The 22,862-nt window shown below is 42.6% G+C and overlaps 1 long non-coding RNA gene across 1 annotated transcript in view; it reads right to left on the reverse strand.

Annotated features, from left to right (window-relative positions):
• Positions 1-3,881: 3,881 nt before the first annotated feature.
• The window catches only part of LOC109309762, a 50,497-nt gene continuing 31,516 nt past the window's right edge, over positions 3,882-22,862 (reverse strand). The window contains exons 3-4 of the long non-coding RNA XR_002101032.1: positions 7,062-7,301; positions 3,882-4,325 (exon numbers count right to left, since the gene is read on the reverse strand). This is a non-coding gene — a long non-coding RNA (uncharacterized LOC109309762). The remainder of the gene's footprint in view (positions 4,326-7,061; positions 7,302-22,862) is intronic.

The raw sequence follows: 22,862 nt of genomic DNA on the forward strand, positions 1-22,862 counted from the left end.
AGTAGTAACATGGTAAAGTCAAGGACTTTAAATGGCAATGCAATCTCAATCCTCCTCATATATATGCTGTTACAGGGGCTAGGATGCAGCCTCTACTAGGACCCCAAAGGAGTGGCTGTGCCAAGGGGAAATTCACCTGGCGGGGCCCAGGCAAGCCATGCCTTCCCAGTACACTGGCAATAAACCCCGGGGGGGAAACTTACCTGGTAGGATCTGGACAAGTCACACTGTTCTGGCACATTGAAAAGGGACACTGGAGGGTAGAGAACTCACCCAGTGGAGCCCGGGTGAGCAGCACTTCTCAAAGGCACAGGGGAAGCTCTCAGGGGGGAGGGGAAAGGACCCACCCAGCAAGGGCCAAACAGACCACACTGCCCAGTATGGCAGGGAAGAATGCTAGGGGAGAAGAACCCACCTGGTGGGGGCTGGATGGGCTGCATTTCCCCAGCACACCTAAAGGAGCTCTGAGAGGCTTGCCTAAGCCCCTGAACACCTTAGTTATATTTAATTAAGCCATTTGATGTACACCTGAGAACTAGTGGGTTGCCTGATTGTGAATCTCTGGGACTGGAAGGTACAGATATCATCACCCAGGATCTACCAGTCCTGGAGAGAAGGAAGACTACCTCAAGTTAGACTGCAACACTGAAAAGAGAGACTTATTTAGATGGTGACATCACCAACTCCGCAAAGCCAGCAACTGAACCTGGCCACGGAGAAGCCAAGAGCCGGAGACTCACACTCATTGTCAGTGGAGAAGGATGTCTCTGTGACAGGGGCAAGCTTTCAAGCCCAGTACAAGCACCAGCCTTCCTCCTGGTTATGGACCAGCAACCCACCTCACTTGTCTGTTATGTCTTGATGTAATAATATTAGAATGTTACTCAGGCAGGAGGCTGCCCATTTTGAAACCCAAAGTTTGGGGGGATATCCACAACTCTGTTCCACCCCTACACTGTGTCCCAAGCCTTGCAGATGGCATCCACCCATGATTTGTCCTAAGTCTTTCATAAAACATACAGACAAACAAACAAAAAAAACATATACTGGGCTCCAAGCCCTCAGCCCCTCCACTGGGGCTCCATACACCACCCCATCACTGGGGCTCCACATTATCCCCTCAATGAGGCTCTACACCACCCCCTAACTGGTGATTACTGGGATCTGACACCCCATTCAGCTTAGGTGGCCATAGCCCTGCCTAGCCCTCTGCCCTGGGGTATTACACACTGTGAGGCTCAGGTGGCCATAGCTGTGCCTGGCCCCACTCAGGTTTTGTACAGCCACAGGACTCACAAAGAGCCTGGGTGCTGCTCTAGGTCCCTCCACCAACCTGGGCTCTGCCTCAGGACCCCCAGAAGTCTGGGCTCCCTCTGTACCAGTTGAACCTAGCAGAGATGTGGAAGCTGGGGCTATAAGGCTCCCCACACTCACCTTTCATGGGGAAGGCGATTGGCCTGGCATTTTGTAGGGACTCCCCAGGCACAGGGAGCCCCATCAGACCCCTCCTTCTCCAGCAGGGTGCAGTTTCATGTTTTACCCAGGACAAATGAGGCCTCACCCTGTCCTCCACACTGGTCCTGGCAGAGCTCAGCAGAGTGACCTAATCCAGAACCTGGCCCTCCCTGGCTCAGTCCTTAAAGTGACAGGCACTACTAGTGCCCTATCACAGCCTCATCACCACAGAGGAAAGGGGCAGAGTGTAGGGGAGCAACCCTTATCAGTACAACCATCACTCTAAACACCATCCCTACTCCCAAAGAATTTCTTATCATCAAGACATGGCAAATAAAAGGGAGAGAAGACAAGGTAGAGGTCCCAGTGATTCCAACGTGATGAAAGGGAAGCGAGTGAACCTGACGGCTTACATATGGTTTATGATGTAATATTTGCTCCTTTTGCATTCGGAGCAGGCCTTTGATAGTGTGCTTTAAATTGGCCCTGGGATCTATATTTAATAGTGGCAAAAACAAGTATAAAAACAAATATTGAATAGATATCTAGCCAGTGAAAGAGGCAGAGTCCTGCGGAAAAAAAATTATAATAAGTGATCATGCAGTTAATTTCCTCATGGGCTGCCTCATAAATATTAATTAATTTGTCTTCATGACTTCCTTGTGAAATGAAGGTATATTATTATCTTAGTTTTACAGTTGGAAAAACTGAAACACAGAGAGATTAAGGTGAAAACTGCTGAAGGTACAACAGTTGGGGAACCCCACAACCTGTTTTTGATTTAGTACTTAGTTATTCTCTCTTTTCTTCCAATCATTTGCTGTGTCTGCATAGCTGCAATTTTTTAAAACAAGTAGGGGACCTGTAGACTACAGTCACCTTTACTACACAACCCTGATTCATCTCCAAAGTAGGTTCATCCCATACACTAAATAAAAAAAAAGGTCTGTGAGGAAAATATTATATAGCTGAGACTGTATAATAATGCACAGTGTACAAGGAAGCTAAATTAGGATGGTACAGGCCACTGCTGGCTTTAGAGTGCTTGACTTTCTAACCTTACAAAGTATAATTTTATACTTCTATACTTTATAATTTTGTATATGTTGTATATGTTATTCTGCAATACATAATAAATGGATTGTAATGCAATATAATATTACACATTTTATATAATTTTATAATTATTTTAAGGTGGACTTTTAAATCCAACATACTCACTTGCATACTACATGCACCCTTTCACACAAAATCAGCCCCCCAGCGTTGGGGCATATGACTTAAGTGGGGAAGATAATGTTTCCTCTCTAGAATAAGAGCAAGCATGGAGATGCTATTGCAAGATGGCTGCTTTACTTCTCCCTTTGCCAGCCTTAGGGAGGGAGCAGGGTGGAGTACACACTTAAGGATCAGAACTGTAGTGTTAATCCTCTCACATCCACAGCTGCTGAAGTCAGCATTCATCCAAAACCTGTCTTTTCTTCATTCTACCTTCACAGACAAAGATATGGGATTTATTTGGGGTCACGTAGCATGTGAGAAAATACAGGCAGTCCTTAAACTTATGGCACAATTGGTTCTTGAAAACTGTCTTAAGTTGAAACGTTGTAACTCGAAACTGATTTTCCCATAGGAAATCATGTTATAAATGAGGAATTGGTTCCTGGATATCCTATTTTCACCAAAAATAACCCAGAATTTTGTACTCAGTCAATTACAGATGAGTAATATAGCTACATTATTCATATTGTAAATAGCAATCATATTGATTTGGAAGGACTTTTGTGGTGACTTTGCTGGACTTTCTGAAGGGCTCTTGGTTGGACTTTTTGAAGGGTTCTTGGCTAGAGTCTTCTCAGGGGTCTTTGCTGCAGGTTTTTCTGGAGTCTTGTCTGCTTTCTTAAAGAAAGTGTCCAAAGAAGTTTGGACAGATATTCTCCAAGGAGATGGATGACACAGAAAATTTGTTTGCTGGTGTGGTTTTGGGTCGGATCAAGCACTGTAAAGTCGAAACTGATGTCAGAAATTTGAAACAATATCAATTTATAAACATTGTAAGTGTGAAACATTGTAACTCAAAACATTGCAAGTCAAAGACTGTCTGTACAGAGTTCACTGATTTTCCAAAGCCTATATTTGTTCACATTTCAGAGATACCAGGCATTTGAGAGATTTGGAGGATGGCATTTAGATTATCCTAAACCTACTTTAGGTTAATTGTTTACTGGTAGATATATTTGAGGTTTATCAGCTGTTTATTATGTAATCCTTCTGCCAGGCACGGGTTGGCAGCAAGAAGGGCTGCACTCAATTTTGGGGTCTAAATTTATTTTACCTTGGCTTGAGTCCCCACCCAAACCACATGGGAAACACTAAATAAATTACTAGGGTGTCCCACTTAAACAAAACCCTCCTTGAAAGCACTGTAAACACAAAGAATAAATTTATTACAGAAACCAAAGGCAAAGAAAACACTAAATACCATTTCAAACGTTAGCAACTACAAGGCATTGGTCATAGATTGCACCCTCTTGGAGAGCCTTCACCCATGCCAGGCAGTCTGGAACTTGCGACTCACCCAAAAGGCAGTTCCAGGGGCTTGCACCCTTTTACCTGCTCTTCAGCAATGAGCTGGAGAAGGAGGCTTCACTGGAGAGTCCTTTGAGCTTCTCCTTGTGTTTGCTGCATTGTGGGGAGTTGCTAGAGAGCACAGATCCTTCTATGTTGCAAGGAGCCCCCTTGTTGCTCCCTTCAGTGCTGTAGGGCAATCCCCACTTCCACGTGCTGGCCTTGAGGGGTTAACTGTGGCTCCAGACAGCGTGCTGCACCCCTGAATTCCTAGTCCCAATCCCAGCTCTGCTGGGCAGAAACTGCAAAAGGAAAACTTCAAAAGAGAGGTCATGCCTGCCTCACTGGGCCTGAACTGGGCAGCAAAGGGTAGCCAGGCCTATACTGCACTAAGACCTGAACATATAGCTGGGTTTCAGTCATGCAACTAGGCACAGATAGATGTAGAAAAAGCAGAAAAAAAAGCACAGGTCTATCGCTGTGGCCTGGACACCCAAGCTCAGATACACCCCATGCTGAGACAATGCAATTAAAAAACAGAAGGGGCCAGACCACTGTAGCCAGTAAGTGCCAAGACCCATTCCTTAGCAGTTTGCTTCAGTGATTAACACTCCTATGTTGTTAACCCACTTAAGAAGAAAAAAAGAGGGAGGATATAGGAGTCTCAAAATCCAAAACAGTCTTTTTCTCCCTCTACCTGAGGCTTTCCCTTCAAACAGGGTTTGCTTGCCACTCCAGCAAAGGTAAGGTGGGGGAGACCCCCCTCATGGAGAGCAGGTTTTCTGGCTCCCAATGTAGCTGTGCAGCTCCCAGCAGCCCCAGAAGGAAAAAATAAGGAGAGAGAACCTTAGTGAGTGGTTCTTACATACCTGGTGTGACATCACCCAAGCCTGGTCCAATCAGGAAGGGCTATATTTTACTCTTTCTCCCTACCAATCTGCCTGAAGAATCCTCTACTTCTTCTAGCCAATAAAGTCAGAGGGTTTTATATATTTTCCTCAGATACAGGCCCTATCTTGCCATATGCTAAGCACAGACCAGAACAACGGGGGCCATCTCACCCGTATCAAAACACACACAAAAACACCACCATATACAACTCAGTGTGAATGTGTGTGTGGGGGGGGGGATACAATTATAATATTCCATTTGTGAATAGATATTTTTAATTGTATATTTTATAATTGTGGAAATACATAGTGCTATTACACCTGGGGGAAAAAAATCAGAAACAAATCAGACCTTACAGCCCTCCAGAGAAGCAATATAGAATCCTGTTACCTAACACACTGGGGTGGGAAATGAAAAACTTTAGCCAGCTGAAACTAGTAATTTAGATTAGGCCGGATGTTCAATTGAAAATATTCTTGCTATTATAATAAAATAATAGTAGACTGTAAAGAATTAGTTGAAACCATCTAGCATAGGATAAAACTCTCATCATATTGTCAATTCCCGCTTAATGCCTATATGCACCACAGGAATTGAGTTTCTGTAATCAACTTCATTGGGAACAAGACGAGTGCTTAAAGCAATGCCTTAGGTGGTAGGTAACAGGAAGCTAGAAGAGAGGAATACAACAGTGATTCTGTTGTGCTGTTGTTCAAATCTGCTTTGATAGATGCTTGATTCCAGTCATAGCTTTCCAGAAAAATAGTTGTTTTGAGAAAGTTTCACAGGAGCAGCAGCATCTGCTCCGAAGCATGTTGAAGAGAAAGTAATGGTTTTCATATACAGAGATTAGCTGCAAAATAGATAAGGAAATCTAGTCAGTAAATAGTCTGAGGAGGCACATCCAGGCAAGTGCACATGTACATTTCCCCAGGGACACATAGCAGCGACACATAGTTGTGCTGTTGCGACTTGTCCCCAGGAATGTACATGCATGCATGCTCTGGCATGTAGCAAGTTGCCCCAGGTGGGGTAGGAGAGCCTGGGGCCACTTACTTGAGGTCTTTGGGGCCTCCTGAGGCTCCAGAGGTAGTGATCCGGCATGCAGAGCCTGGCCGGCAGCCAGAGTGTGGCTCCAGCCAGCTAGGCTCCAGTTTTAGGCATTGCACATTGCCACCACTTGTGCTGCCCAGTTTTTTTCAGACACAGGTTTTTTGACACTGGTATCTCCCAGTGTGAAAAAAACCACCTTGATGCAAATTAGCAGTGCAATGAACACCTGCATATGCGGCACATACAGTTTGTGGCCCCACAGATGGGTCTGCAGCACTGCATACCACACATACACACTTGCCTAGATGCGCTCAGGCAGCCTGATAGCAATACCAACAGGGCATGTTGGATTAGCATTTATTTTTCTGTCCCCTATCAAAAACCATAAACCCCACCATAAATATGGCAAATAGGCTACTGCTAAACAAACCTCAATAGCATGAATTTTCACTGCCAGAATAAATTTGGAGTAGGTGAATTAACACTAAGGGGTCAGCACTATTAGAAGGAATTTAAAATTTGCATCCATGTTTTCATAAGTCTTTTCACTTCAGCTTCTCTACCAGTGTGTCAAGTGGCTTGCATGCATGCGTGGGGGGGTCTGAATCATCACACAGCTCTGATACTATAATCCAGTCATAAGGCAGGTGATTTAGAAAACACAGTATGAACTCTGACAGTTGCAATGTCCAAGTCCTACAACAGTGTGGCTTGGCAACAAAGAAGCACAGAGGACTTTTCTAAAACTCCATATTCACAATCCTGCATTCAGGCAATAGGGCTGTCTGAAGCTTCGGTAGCCAATTCAATTCAGAGGAGATTCAGCCCAATTCGGTGGCTGAATCTCCAAATCTGAATCAAATTGGGATACCTATCGAAAGGTCTGAATCAATTTGGAGGTTTCCAAATCAATTTGGAAAAGATTCGGCCATAGCCTAAACAGGCAGCAGTCTTCACCATGCTGGACACAGCTGCCTCCAGCTGGTAAGTTTGTTGTATCTTCTATATCATTCTTCAAATGTGGGTCCTAGAACTACACACAGTGCTCTAGGTGGGGCCAAACAAACACAGAGCTGAGTGCCTGTATCACCTACTGTGTCTTACACCCAATACTCCTGTTGATGCAGCCCAAGAAAACATGCTTTTTTTACTGTATTGCACGGCTGACTCAAGTTGAGTGGGTGATCCATGAAAACCTGAAGGTTCTTTTCAGAAGTGCTGCCACCCAGCCAGTTACCTCCCATTCTGTGCTCGTGATTTCCAGGTGTTTTCCACACAGGCTAGGGTCTTAGTTGACATTTTACATTTTCCTGTATTATTCTTCCAGCAGATACCTTGAAAGTTAAAAACCACCATTGGTGACATCTCATAACTTTTAGATAGTTTTATTGTCTTCTTGAAGGGTGTCTCAGCCAAACCTTCTTCCTGACTTGGTAGTCTGCATCAGACACATCATACTATCACCACTATTCTTTTCCACCTTTAGCTTTACTCAGATAACTCAGTTATGTGCTGGCTTCCACACTTCTTAACGGCTTTTCTAAGCTGCATTGATAGAGGCACTTTGTGACAATGACAGAGGAGTATTTATTCAGCTTTGCCCCGATGAAAAGTTGTTCAATCGGCAATGTTTCTGTGCTCACATAAGAGTGGCAGATTTGCTCATCAGAAAGCTTCTTTTCACTGATGACTGTATTCTGGTAGCCCACTCAATCAATGACACCCAGTTAATCATGGATCACTCTCTGTTCATTCAATCACTTTAGTTTCATGATCAGCCTTAAGAAAACCATAGTGCTATGTTAAGTTACACCAAAGGAAATGTACACCCACAAATTATTATGATGAACAATGCTTTTTTAAGTCTATTGAGAGGTTTAGCTACTAATAATGTTGTTTATGATATTTCAGTAAAAGGTACATGGATAATGAAATAAGTTCACTCCATCACGACATTTTGTAAAATGATTATATTAGCATGATAAGCATATTTTTATCACTTGTGCCTATCTAAAAATGGTAAAGTTCTTTTTTAGCACTGCAGCTTGAAGAGATGAAGTTATTTTCTTTATAATACTATTCTGCCACTGATCTTGAAAGGTCAGGCAATCACTGCATCTACCATTTAGCAAGAACTCATTGAGATGGCACCATATAGCATTAAAATGTTTTTATTATTTTATGTGCATAATATAATAGCATTCAGAGAACCAATCAGGACTGTGGGCTGATTGGGCTGTGCTACACAGGCATATACTAAGACACAGTCCTACATGAAATAAGCTTTGAGGTGCATGGCAAGATCAAAGATACCATCAACAATACATAACTTCTATCAATATATTTTTGGGGAAAATATATGTTGTAAATTAATGCCAAATAACAATCCTCTGAGCTTTTAAATTGGCTTTTTACAGATAGAGAGAAGAAAGAGTCTTAGACCCCCAGCCCATTTTCATATAAAGGCCCAATCCCAAGAATTGTGAAAACTTTTTTTGTGGGTATCCCATCTAAACCTACTTTGCTGAAACTTCAAGCCATTGGTCCATGTCCTGCTCTCTGCACCAAGAAAGTGTTCTCCTTCTTGTTTAGTGCAGGCCTTCACATACTTGAAGCTTGCTATCATGTTCCTTCCCAATCACCTTTTCCACAAGCTGAACATGCCCATTTACTCCTACTTCTCCTCATATAGCCTACCTTCTAAGCCCATTATCATTTTTGTCAGCTGACTCTGGACCCTCTCTAAATTCTCCGTTTCCTTTTAAACTGTGGAGCCTAAAACTGCACACAATAACAGGCATAACCAATGCCTATGGATGGATCCACACTTACTAAAGAAGGGTGTGGCACACCAGCCCTCAGACCATGAAGGGATAGGAGCTGGAGTGCCCCAGGGCCATGGAGGACAGCAGAGATGTGGGAAGGGAACAGGCACACAAAGGGATGGGTGACCCTCCCCCCACAACCAACACTACTGCCACTGTTCCCATGGCCTAGAGACATGGCAGACCCAGAGCTTCTCCTGCCCTCTCCAATTCCACACAACTCTCCTTACTAATGCAGCTGTGCTGGGAACTGGCCTTGGATGGGAACAGCAGCAGCACTGCACTGGTTCGTCCTTCCAGTGCCTCCTAACCTTTGTTCTCCTTCCTCCCCGCAGTGGGCGTCTCCCTGGGCAGAATCAGGTTCTGGAAGTAGGATTCTGTGTGCTGCCTCTATTGTCCCCATCAGAGTTTGTCACTCTATGCAGCTGTTCATTGCAGCTCACAGTAGCAGAGTGGTAGGACTGGCTCAGGGCTCCATCCATACCTGAGCCTGGCACTCTGCAAAACTGCTGCCCATGGATGGAGCAAGGTAAAATCAGCTCTGGGGCTGCTATATGTCTAGATCACCTGGGGAGAGCAATGGCAATGGCAAAAGAGTCCTGTGACCCCACTGGAGAGATTTTTCTTGTGACGATGTGAAGCTTGAACTCAATTCAGTGAAACATGAGATGCCAAAAGATGGTTTCAGAGAAGGTGATCAAGGGGTCTCAATGATGCATAGGAAAAATGGATTTAAGGGCACATCTACACATGCATGTAAGCGTGACTAAATTTAACACTCATTAAGCTAATGAACATTAAGTGATTTTTGACAGATGTCTACTGAAGTGCTAAGTTAGTGACAAGTCCCTGCAATCCCGCCACATGCCTCTAGTGTCTGGACAGATACAGTACTAAAGTTAGTGCCAGGTCACATCTACAAATGCATTAATACGGTTTAACTAACCGTGCCTAAATTTGCAGGTATCTAATTTAAGTGTGATTAGCCTAATTTTATCACTTTTAATGAGCATTAAGGATACATACGTGTAGACACATGCCCATAATGCCCATTAAATTATGCTAATGTGCATTAATGTGTCTCATGTAGACATGCACAATAACTACATTTTATATGGAATATTAGTAGCAATACATCTGTTAAGGGGACCAAATGGGAGACAGTTATGCTAGTTGAAGAAGAACATAAGAACATAAAGTGGCTTAGAGGCTGCTCCCAGAGGGTGGTAATTGATAGGTATGACAGGGCACTGTAGGTGCCTGCCACTTTAAGGGCCTGAGCCAAGCTGCCAGCAGGTGCCTGATTGCGGCAGCCATTTTAGATCCCCTGCTGGCTTTATAATCAGATCAGTTCCCTGCTGGCAGGGGAGGCAATAACATTGCCTGGCTGCAAGGCCGCTGGTATCATCCTGGAGGTAAGGGCAGGAGCTGTAGGAGGCTTCTGGTCCTGGGCATCACCTAAAACTGCACCCTACCGGGAGTGGGTTGCCTGCTGGGGCTCTCAGTGGCACAGGAGCCCCCAGGAAATACCAGGCCAGTGACCACCCCAGTGAAAGGTGAGTATGGGCGCCTTAACCCCAGCCCTCACCTTCTGGTGGGTAGAAAGCAACATCAGTGGCCAAGCACAATGATCTGCTGCTTCGCTGGGGAGTGGTAGTCCTCATGAGACCCTGGAGTACCAGACATGGTGTGTGCAAAGAATAACATCAAGGGAAGAGTAGAGGCCAGGTAAGCTTCTGGAAGCACCTGACCCAGTTGGTTAGAGACCCAGCAGAGCCAGGCACACTCCCAGGAGCACCTGAGCCAGGAATGGGGAACTCTGCTCCAAAAAGTGTAGGCAGGAGGTGAAGACCCTGCTGAGGGACTTGACTGGTCAATGCTAGGGCCAGGACCTGAGGGACAAAAGGGCCAGGGGCCCATCACGAGGAACACCCATGATGAGCACAGAAGCGCGGGGTCCTGACTGGGCCTGAGACGGGGCCACGGTTTATAGAAGCTGAAGGTCCCCATAGTTGGGGGCCACAGCTAATGGGCAAAGGTGCTGGTTTAGCTAACTACCTGAGATGCCATCTGCAAGGCCTGGGCCACAGTGAACTGCAGATACCCCCTAATATCGGGGTGCAACAATGGGCAGCCCCCTGCTTTAATTAACAACTTTTATTAATTACCAACCAGGCGTCATGGGAAAGACAGGCGGGTGGCATGCCCAGAGGCAGGTGGGGAGCTAGTTGTGGCTGGCCAGGGATTGCCACCTCACCACAATGGGATGTCCTCATCCTGGAGGGCCATCTCCAGTGGTGTTCCCCAAGGATTGGTGCTTGGACTGGTGTTCTTTCAGATATTCATTAATGACTTAGTTGAGGGGGTAAAAAGCTCAATGCTTAAGTTTGGGGATGATACCAAAGTTTGAGGAGACACAGGCACACTGGAGGATAGGTATAGGATCCAGGACGACCTTGACAGACTGGACTCATGGGTGGAATGGAGTCAGATGAGATTTAACAGGGATAAGTGCAAAGTCTTTCATCTGGGTAGGAAGAACCCTTACCACAACTACGCGATGTGTAGTGATCCACTGGCTGGCACAGCATCTGAACAAGACATAGGGGTTACAATCAGCCGAAAGGTGAATATGAACCAACAGTGCAATGAGGCTCTCAGAAAGGCAAATAGTACTCTGGAATGCATCAGCCAATGTGTGTCCAGTAGATCCAGGGAGATACTCTTCCCTCTCTATTCGGCACTGGTGAGGCCTCTGCTGGAGTACTGTATCCAGTTCTAGGCACCGCACTTCAAAGAGAACATAGATGAGCTTGAGAGGTTACAAAGAAGGGCCACCTGAATGGTCAAGACCATGGAAGATAGGCCCTATGAAGAGATGCTCCAGGAACTGGGCCTGTTCAGTTTGAGTAAGAGAAGGCTGGGAGGTGATTCGATAGCCACCTATAAGGACATCAGGGGTGATCACCAAGATCTAAATGAGCAACTCGTCAGGAAGGCACCTCAAGGGAGGATGAGGACCAATGGACATAAGCTTATAGAAGGTCAATTCAAGCTAGATATAAGAAATAACTTTTTCTCTGTAAATGTTGCCAGAATCTGGAACACAGCAGGCATAGATGACGCATAGGGGGCATGGAGAGGCACATGCCCCACTAAAATTGGCCAATTCCTGCATCGCCACCTGTGGGTGGTCACCGCTCACCACTCCTTGCCCTTGCCACTGACACCACTGTGGCGGCTTGTGGATGCTCCTCGTTTGACCTATCTTCACCATCATCACTGCAGCCACCTGCAGAAGGTCCCTGCTTGGCCCACCCTTGCTGCTGGCACCACTGTGGCCACCTGCAGGAGATCCCTGCTCACTGCTGACATGCCCCTGCTGCCAACATCACTACTGCTGCCACTTGTAGGCAGTCGCCATGCCCTAACCCCTCCCCCCACCAGCCTCAGGAGGCATGCGTCATTCATGCCAGCAGGGGTGGTGCAGTCACCATCCCTGGAGATGTTCAAGAGGAGGCTGGACAGACACCTTGTTGAGCTTGTCTGAGCTCAATAACTTCCTGTCCATGGCAGGGAACCAGACTTAATGATCTTACAGGTCTCTTCTGGTTCTACAATTCTTTGATTCTATACAAGTAATGAAGGGAAAGATACCAGGCCTATAATAGATAAGAGATAGGAAAGAATCCTAATCACTGGGGAGGAGGGGGACATTATCACTGATCACAGGATTACCTTTCCCATTTAAATAGTGAGCTTAGGTGATCAGCTTTTTTCAAACAAAAATACTGTGACCAAAGAAGCTAAATGAGCTGAGTACTAAGCTGCAGTTCTGGTGGGGCACATTTTTTATGGGTTCAGTGTGAGCACACTTCGTTGTAAATAGCTTTGGTAAGTAGTTTCACTAGTAAAATGTCTACAGCCTTGAGATGACAGTTTGAGCCTTGCAGCAGGTTGCAGGGACTATTCCAATTTGTTCCCCATAATATTATGTTACATGTCTTTGAGTGAGCATTAGTCCCCAGGTTAAGACTATAGTTCTGCAACAGTCTTGTTGGGAGCATGACTGACTGTACCTGAGAAGAAAGAGTGGAGGTCTCTGAGAGCTTGAGGAAGAAAAGGTAGCCTTAGGAGGGGAACATTGGAGTCCAAAGCAGGACAGAGCGACTGCAGTGACAGAATGAAGACTGCTTGGAGCTGAGTAGTCTGCTTTGCTGTTTGGGATGTCAGCACTCACTCTGACCTCCCCTTTGAGGAATACATCATCACACAATTTCCAAAGAGCTGAACAAAAAAGGAGTTCTTCGAGCTGGAGATGCTATGGATCACTGAAGAAGCCAGGACAAAGAAAAGCCAGGGTCTCAAGCCAGAGGTCTGCCCCTTGTGAAGCCATGCCAGGGCTGATTTCAAGGGGTTCTATGAGAAAGGGAGACAAAACAAGGCTTCTTCTTGGGAAGTCCCCAGGAAAAACTTAGCATGATATATACAGCCTATGCCATATCCAATTTTATAGTGCCCCAAGGAAGCAAGTATAATTGGCTAACTTGTTAACTGTACATGAAACACCATTAAAAAATGACATTTGATTTAAAAGGGTACCATTTTTTTTTGTTTTTCAACCTCTGATAGGAAGGTCGAGCTTTTGGGGGGGGGGGAAATGTCTAGTCTTCTTGGCCTATAATGAATACAACTGAAATTCAACATTAAAATAAAATTTAATACTCAGTTATTGAATGACCCATAAGACATGTCTATAGTATAATTAATGTTGCTATCAATCACTTTTTGGCAAAGGAGGTTATGGATGTCGAAGTGTCATCATCTGCACTTATACTTATTTACATATTATTATTCCTCTTCATAAAAAAAGATCCAAAGATGCAAATATTTTTGATCAATACCATATTAGTAGGAGTGATTTTATGTTTTTATTTGGTGATACCTCCAGAAAGTTTTTAAAGTTGTGGGTTTTATGAACACTTACTTTTCTAAGCATTTCCCTATTAAAATATTACTTTAGTTATTGCTTACTAATGTATTCTTATGCTAATATAAACCAAGGTTTAAATTAATTTTAGTCAACCAATCAGAAAAAAAATATTTCCCTAGTGGTTATTTCACGAAGTGCCTTTTGTTTCTTGCTTCCAGGCACATAGCTTTACCCACTACTGACACAAGAGAGAGAGTTATCTTCTTCTGGCTAGAAATGGCCAGATCTCTCATGTTATTGTTATACAACAAAAGCATCCCAAGGAAAGAAAATATATCACTGTGCCGTTCTCTAGAGTCCCCATTTCTGCACTGCATTAGGTGTCCTATTGAAAAAGGAAAATAAAACTGATCACACTAGGATCAAATGCAGGGCAGGGGGCTTCAGAACCAACCCTCATGAAAAATATTTAAAAATATAAGCCTACTGTGGGAGAGTTATCCCTAACTGTGATTAAGTACTCAGCAACCTGGAGCCTTCTTGGCCTGATCCATTCATCCCACTATTACTTGCCTGTAATTCACTGTGGTGAGCTTCAACTCTTTCCTGCCATATCTTGATTTTTCATTCATGTTACTAGTCAGGAGGTGTTGTTTGTTCTCTACCGCAGTTGGCTAAAGGCAACCCATGCGGGGATTTCTTCTGGGGCTCCAACCTCCCCTACACCCCGCCCCAGTGCCACCCAGATGTTACATTGCTGATTACAACGATGACCTTTCATGAGTGGTATAACTTTTTTTTTTCTTTCATTCTCGGTTTGATCTTTTTAAGTCTCAATGACACAGAAAAGAGCAGACCACCTGGCTTCCTGTCAGCATCAGGTAAATCTCACATACAGTTGCAAGAGGACCTTACTTGCCCCACTGTCTCAGGGTAGCTTTCCCTCTACTGACATACTTAAACTGTCTAGGACTTTTATTCCCAGGGCTTGATTCCCCTTCAGTCTCTCGACCTCTATCTCCCTTGCCAGGTCATTTCACCTGTGGCAGCCTGTGTCTCTGGGCAATCCTTCCCTTTCCCAGTTTTTGGGTGGGGTTGCCGCCACTCTGGCACCCTTACCCCTTGGACCCGCCTTAGATTCAAAGAACACAAATACTATCAAAGTAAACAAAATGGAAAAAAAGAAATTGCAACTAGAACCTGTCTGGGGTAGCAGTTTCTACTGTGACGTGCCCATCTCCACCAGAGTTCTCCTTTTGCCTGTGCCACTCCTCCTCATGGCACCTCTTCAGCCACAGTCCCACAGCTCAGTAGAACCTGGCCAAGCTTTTCTTCCCACTCGGAGCCAGCTCTCATGAATTCCTCAGCTCTTGCCCACTGTCTCAGGCCTCCAAGCATGCCTTTCTCTTGCTCCTCCCTTCCTGCGCGCTGCCCCTCACCTCCAGGGGCTGCTCTGTTATCATGGAGCAGTTGCTCCAAAAACACAACTCTTGTGGCACTCTTTCTTCTTCCCACACTGCCTTCTTTTTTTTTGTCGGACTCCTCTTTCCCAGCAGGGAGTTTTTTCCTGTTCTCTAGTTCCCTTGCTTGTTTCTCTCTATACCTACTATTTCTTTCCAAATCCTATACTCCCTTTATTTTGAACATTCTATTTGTAAGGGAATAAAAGAAAAAGGAAAGAAAAATCTTATAGAGATGAAAGATCTACTTCATAATACCACATCAGAGGAAGAATACTAGGATTTCAAAATCCTACCTAGAGAGACATGCACATATCATTCAAAAATAAATATAAAGTACAACTTATGGGTCACAAAACATTGTCAGCAATAGAGGGGATAACTATGTTGATAGCCAGGAATACTGTTTAGACAAAATTTTCTTCCTTCAAGTTAGGCTAAATCTAATCAAAAGTACTCTTAAACCAGAATAAAAATATTTCAGCAAGCAGAGAAACAATAAGTAACTTATGGTTAACCAATTCATTGATGGTTTTGCTGCCTTTTCTAAATAACTTAGCATTGTCTTTTTACAAACTCTCATTCTTAATTGTTACTCTTGATTGGCTTACATATACAAAGTAGTTGCACTGACAATATCTCTTCAGACATTTACTAATTAGTAACTGGTTAGCTGACTCCAAACTGTCTTCTCTATGTCTATTTCTGTATGCAGCTGTAGCCAGATTAGGTTGATTATCCAATTTTCTCATATTAAATGCAGAGTTGGCAACATGAACAGTTTGTTCTGCTAGGTCATTAAAGCCCAGACACCTTGAACTTGATGAAACAGGAACACAAACCTCAAAGCTTTACAAAAACATGGCTTTTTCGCAATAGTATTTGGGGATCATTACCCAAAAATATTTGCTTAGGAATTCCATGTCTTTCCAAACAGATTTTTATAACAACCATCCAGTAGAGCAGAAGTATAGGGGTTTTACAAGCAAATAATTATCACATTGTTCTGTTTATCATACTTGTAAGGGAAAAATGTAAATTAGAATAATGATTTCTTAAGCTAAATGTTTCTCTCACCAAACTTAATTGGCAGCTAATCTGCATAAACCATGTGTGTTCTGTGAAAATGCCAGGTTCTAACAGAATTTCTCTTGAAAACAAATGGAAGTAAGTAAACAAAGTGATCTGTATGTGGGAGGACGCATTATGTCCCTTTAAAAAGTTGTGAAGAATCATTTCTGCTTGAGTTTTTGTGCCACCCACATTATAATATGGGGACAGTGCTCAGTTTTATTTTGGTAAAACAAATTTATTCTGAACTCCCCAAATTAAAATAGTTAAAGCAAGTGACTAAATCTAAAACATCTTTTAATCACCCACTCCAGAACAATTAAAACACTGACTTTTTCTTAGCATTGGAACTATACTAAATGTCATTGTTCTAAAGGATACACAAGTTAACATAGCCAGATTTTCTGTGTTCTTTTTTACCCTTTTTATGTAATACAATATATATCCCTTAGTTTAGCCTTTAAAATCTAAGGGCTCCAATACATGTGCAGGAAGTCTGGTCTAACATGCTGTAATTACAGTGCATCGGAACAGACTCGATTAATTAAATATGCTAGAGCATGGAATTTAAAGCACTCCAGCAGCTTCCAAGCATCATGTGCATCCGTGTCCCTGTGCTAAAAAATGGCAGAAGGGTGCTTTAAACTTTAGTTCAAAGCACCACTCTGCCATTTTTCAGTCTGGAGATGCCATTACATGTGATACTCCAGGAGCTTTTAACTTGGAACTCCAGGAATTCATTAATGAGCCCCTCCCCAGCCTTTCAGAGCATGTCTATAAACACCCTAAGATTTGTGTTTATATAGAAGTAACTAAAGAGTATATGGTGCAGCAGTATACTTTCATTTTTCAAGATGCTCCTTTTCTCTCTTTTCGGGTCCTCCCCTCTTCCAGCCTCCAATTCTCTGTTTGCAAACAAACTCACCCATTACATTTCTTCTGTGGGAAAACTGAGTCAAACTGATGCAACCTCCACCTTCCACATTGATTTCATTTTCTTTCTCCCTTCCTCTTGTACAACAGTCTTATCCTCTTTCAGAACCCTAAATGTTTTTCATCTGTACTTCTCTAGTCAATCCATCAGCTCTTATGGCTACAAAGAAGATCAACAAAGGGTAACTGAATATTCTGCTGATCTTCTCTGCACCTTCTTTCATCCCTTCACTTACTGTTCTCCCTGGTCCTTTACTCTTTGCTGGCTATTTTCCCTCCAAAAACACTTTGGGGTGCAAACAGTCAGGGTGGCTAGGATCTGGAACCAACTTCCAAGCAAAGTGGTGCTGGCTCATACCCTGGGGGTCTTTAAGACAAAGCTAGACAATCACCTTGCTGGGGTCATTTGACCCCAGGACTCTTTCCTGCCATGGCTGTGGGTCAGACTTGATGATCTGCTCAGGTCCCTTCTGACCCTACTAACTATGAAATTATGAAACATATCTCTATAGGGTTAACTAACTAACTTCTGCTTATTTTAAAAAGTAGAATAACAGAGTATTAATTTTGTGAACTAATCTTACCAGTCCCTGCCTAACACTCTTTAGGGTGCATCTAACGTGATGCTACATCACCATAGCAATGTGCTGCGGTGATGTAGTGTTCATGGACATCTACATACGACAAGGTGCTACTTTACCATAGCAATGTGTTCCCACAGTGTATAGCGTGCTTCTATGGCAAAGCAGCAGCTAAAAATAACAGTGTACCATGCATACATCACAGTACAGGCTGTTACCATGCTGTGATTCAGTGCAGTACCAACGTTACCATAGTTGCATGTGTAGACGTGCCCTTAGAAAAGAATGGCCAAAATGCAAGAGACAGACAAATCATCCAAGCCTGTAGCCTGTAATTTCAGCCCACAGTTCTTTAAAACAATAATCTAAGTCAGTGGCTCTCAAAAATAAATGACCAGTCCCAACCCAGTGCCCCTCACTCCCAACCCACTGTCCCCCACCCCCAGGCCTGAATCCAACCAGTGTGTGTGTGGGGTAGGGAGGGGGGTTGTGGTTCATCGGTGTTGCCAAGTAGCTGCTTGCAGGCTGGAGCTCTAACAGCCTGTGAGGGGAAAACCACTGTTTCCCATGTTTTTTTCCTTTAAAGGAGAATCCATTTTTAAAGTTTTGTGTGTGACCCTTTCATATATTCTTGTGACCCACTTTTGGGCTGTGACCCATGGGTTGAGAAACACTGATCTAGGTTCAAAACCTTAACAAACATGCACTCTAAAATAAATGTCTTGGTATCTGAGGTCAAAAGCAACTTGACAAGCTGCACAGCCACTTACTAAAATGTTTCTATGTTATTGCTATTGTTGATATTATATAGCTTCTTTCCCATCTAAATATGATTTGTAGCAAGAAGTATATGTTCTATCTTTTCACTACTTTCACTAGAATACATAACTTGTTTCACTAGGGAACAGAATTTCATATTGAAATAAAAATCTTTTCCTATTCTTATGTCAATATGTCCTGCTCTAAGTGAACTATCTATATGAGTGAGAAAACAGTTCAGTCTTCTGGTTTCAGTCCTTAGTCTCCCAGTGAAGACTATCAAGTTGCCAATAATCCATTTAGCATAGGTTTCAATACATGTCAGATTATAACAACTCTCACTGGGACAGATTTTAAAAAGTGACTTCTAAGTAAAATTTCCAGTCACTAGTAATCCCAGAAACCAATTAAAGTTATCTCATTTTCATTTGTGTGCACACATTCCTATAACTTCTTTTTGCATTTCAACCACCTGAGTATGTATTTAATGTTTTGTCAAATATAGTTATATCCTGCTGATCATACTTGCATTTAGATGCAAAGAGAGAGAGAAATGGATCGTTTCATAGAGAAACAAACTTTTTCTAAATTTTCCAATGTCCCCTTTTCAGCACAGGAAAACATTCAGGAAAATATTTTCCTGTAATAGAAATGATTCTGAGCATGCCCCTACCAGAAGGTTATTCTTTACCCAGCAACCTTACTGTTTAAAATATGACTGTGATGATATTTTATGATGTTGGAGATCAAACTATTTCTTATTCTCTAAAATAAGAGATTCTGAAATAAGTATTCTGAAAATACAAGTCCATCACTATGGGGAATCAAATTTTTTTGTACATCTTAAATTTTAACTTAAACTTTGCGATACATTGACACAATTATACAGGTGTTTTGACAGAAACACAAGTCTTCTCATTAAAAGCAAGCCACTGAGTTTCTGTTTCCTCATGCTGAAAACCTGAAGAGATTCATATTGCGGATCATTATTACTAATACACTTATACCCAAGAGAATGCTTAAAAGACATATTGACAAAAATATTTTGCAGGAGAAAGAGGTTGAAGAATCTATATTTCATTCATCAGCAAAACTAGTGGATTTTTGAAGAACAAACTCTATAGTGTTAGTTTCTAGGGACCTTATATTCTGTTCTGATTTCACTGGTAAAGTCAATCCTGACTTTTAAACTAATATGATAAAATGTATTTTATAGTATATGTAGGATCAATGTCATGAATTGATTTACTATACAAGTTTCTTACATTACTAGACAATAAGCTGGACAGGAGCAACATGTTTCACTCTCAGCTAACACAATGGAATTTAATGCAGGCAAATCAGGATTCTATGTGTAATCCAGTGTCTAGAGACCACTCTCCATTGAATGAAGATCCTTCACAAAAGTACTGTAAAGCTTTAACGATGACCTTGTACCTCCCTCACAAATGCATAATGCCCCACCACATACTCAACGTGTGTGTCAATGCTGAGTAAGTGTATTTGGTAACATCATTAGGTTCTAACTATGGTGCTGTGTCATGCTATGAAGGAGATGAATCCATTATGTGTAACATATTTCCTTATTTGTGGTAGCTAGGAGCAAATTTCTCATCATAGTCAATTAAAACATGCTGTGTAGGTACTAGGTATATTTAAGATATGTTTTATAATGTGGTAAGTCCGTCTTCAAGAGTTTGCATGGGATAGAATGGGAAGGGGATTATGTAGTCAGTTTTAATTCCTCTTAAAACATTGCTTGTCTAGCTAATAGGTCTATTTTCCATAAACAAAGAAATTATCTAATATATGTAACTGATGTAAGTTCAAAGTCAAGAAAGAAAAATATAGACATTTTTCTATATCTACCTCTACGCACTCAACTCAGATTTTCATCATATGCTTCACTTAATTTCCATGTTAAATGGCTGCTTCTGCGAGGTCAGATTTTCCTTTCATATTAGTATTCTAACGTGCACTTGAGTGTGTATATGTGTGTGTGTGTGTATATATATATATATATAGCTGGCTGTTCTGAGGTTGCTTATTGTAGTGTAACTGTAGCTAAAGTAATGGGGTGGGTGCCATTTCATTTCATCATCATCTAGTAATTATTTTTAGTCTTCACCACTGCAGGAAAAACGAGTGGAGTTTTCCAGTTTGTATATGCACATTTTAGCAAGATTTTTTTTAACGTATTACTTTACTGATGCTCTGAGGAGTCAAACCAACAGCGTTACAAATACATTTACCTTTATACACAAACTTATTCCTCTCCTTTTTCATACCTTTGATAATATATCTGGCAGAATGTGCAGATTTGTTGGAATCTGACAGGCCACACCTCAAGCACATCTGCTATTGCCTTTAGCTTGCGACTTCTGGGCTGTTAGCCAAATGCCTAAGGGCCCACACCACCCCAGCCCCATATGAATATGTAATCTCTTTACACCCTGTGTGAAGGTTAGTAATTTGATGGGTAAATTATATTAAACTCCTTTGCAGAACTGCAGGATGCCAGGTTTGTCCAATTTCCTACTGAAAGATGAGATTCTGTAAACATTTCCATTGCAGTAAATATGGCATGTTTAAAATTATGTGTAAGAGTATTTGTAGGACTGTAGCCTAAATATGTCTTCTGACCAATTTTCACCCTTAGTGGCATTTACATAAGTGTCTAGTAATTTGGAGGCCCAAGGTATATTGATATTAATGGGATTTAGTTCCTAAGTTAGTTCCTTACTTTTCCACTCCAAACATGTACGATCATTAAGTAAGTCTAGGAAGAATATTACCCTATAAACTGCCTTTTTTAATTTTTTGTCTCCAACAAAGTTTCTCAATCAGACAATTAATGGTTTCCACTGTTCCAACTAATTTTCTGTAAAGGTAAAGTATTTTTCATTTTAAATTACTGGACTGGAAAATTGCAAACACTTAAACATTTATGAGTAAAAATGTAAGGGCCTGTGGTCTTATACAATATGCATGATATGGCACCATATTTATTCTACCCACTCGCTAAATTTGCTTAAAGTGCCCACTGTGATTTGTTTGGCAGAGTGTACATATTTATTTTTCCATAAAAGTGTTTTCAATGTCCTACAGAGTGTCATCTGTTGTTTCAAAGACATAACAAGAAAAAAAAAAACATTTCTCTACATTTTCTGAGAAGCAAGGTTTTTTGATACTATCTTTTTGGCGAGGTGCAGATATTCATAGATTTCATAGACATTAGGGCTGGAAGGGACCTTGGGAGATCATCGAGTCCAGCCCCCTGCCCAAAGGGCAGGAAGTCAGCTGGGGTCATAGGATCCCACCAAGATAAGCATCCATTTACTCCTGAAGGTGTTCAGTGTAGGTGCTTGAACCACCTCCGATGGCAGACTGTTCCAGACCTTGGGGGCTCGGACAGTAAAGAAATTCTTCCTTATGTCCAGCCTGAAACGGTCTTGCAGGAGTTTGTGACTGTTCGACCTCGTCATCCCTTGGGGCGCTCTGGTGAACAAACGTTCCCCCAGATCCTGGTGGTCACCCCTGATAAACTTATAGGTGGCCACCAGATCACCCCTGAGCCTACGCTTTTCCAGGCTAAAGAGTCCCATGGCTCTCAGCCTGTCATCGTAAGATCTGTTTTCCTGACCTCTGATCATGCGCGTGGCTCTCCTCTGGACTCTCCACATCCTTTTTGAATTGTGGAGCTCAAAACTGGATGCAGTACTCCAGCTGCGGCCTCACCAAGGCTGACTACAAGGGGAGAATGACATCCCGGGATTTGCTCGAGAAGCATCTATGGATGCAAGCCAGCGTTTTGGTCACAAAAAGCCTGAGGCAGAATCGATCTAAGTTACGCAGTTTTCTGTAAGCAGTGTAGTTTAGATCAGTAGTAAATAGAACACACACTTGCCTTTTGGTGGGGGAGGGTGCAAATCTTAGATCAGGCTACACCATTTTTAAACTAGTCATGTGTGCCAAACCTCTCTTCCGTTATGGGTATAGACTGGTTCTGCATGCTGAACTTCTGTTCTGATATAGGTATAAACTGGTGCTGGTTTCCAATTACTTATACCAGTAAAGGTGTAAGAGTCTGTCTGTACCTGGCCTTATTGTCTAGCTTGAAGAGCTACTGGGCTTTAAGCTTTTGGGCTTAAAGTGCCCTCCCTCAGAACCGTTTTTTGATAGAGGATAATCAGAGAATCAGAGAAAATTAGAGTTGGAAGGGACCTCAGATGTTCATCTAGTTCATCCCATGCTGAAAGCAGGACCACCCCAACTATGTCATTCCATCCAGAGCTTTGTCCAGCTGGGTCTTAAAAATCCCCAAGGATGGAGA

The sequence above is a fragment of the Crocodylus porosus genome, unplaced genomic scaffold (assembly GCF_001723895.1).
Source record: "Crocodylus porosus isolate Cpor-Errol unplaced genomic scaffold, CroPor_comp1, whole genome shotgun sequence".
NCBI classification, from domain to species: Eukaryota; Metazoa; Chordata; order Crocodylia; family Crocodylidae; genus Crocodylus; species Crocodylus porosus.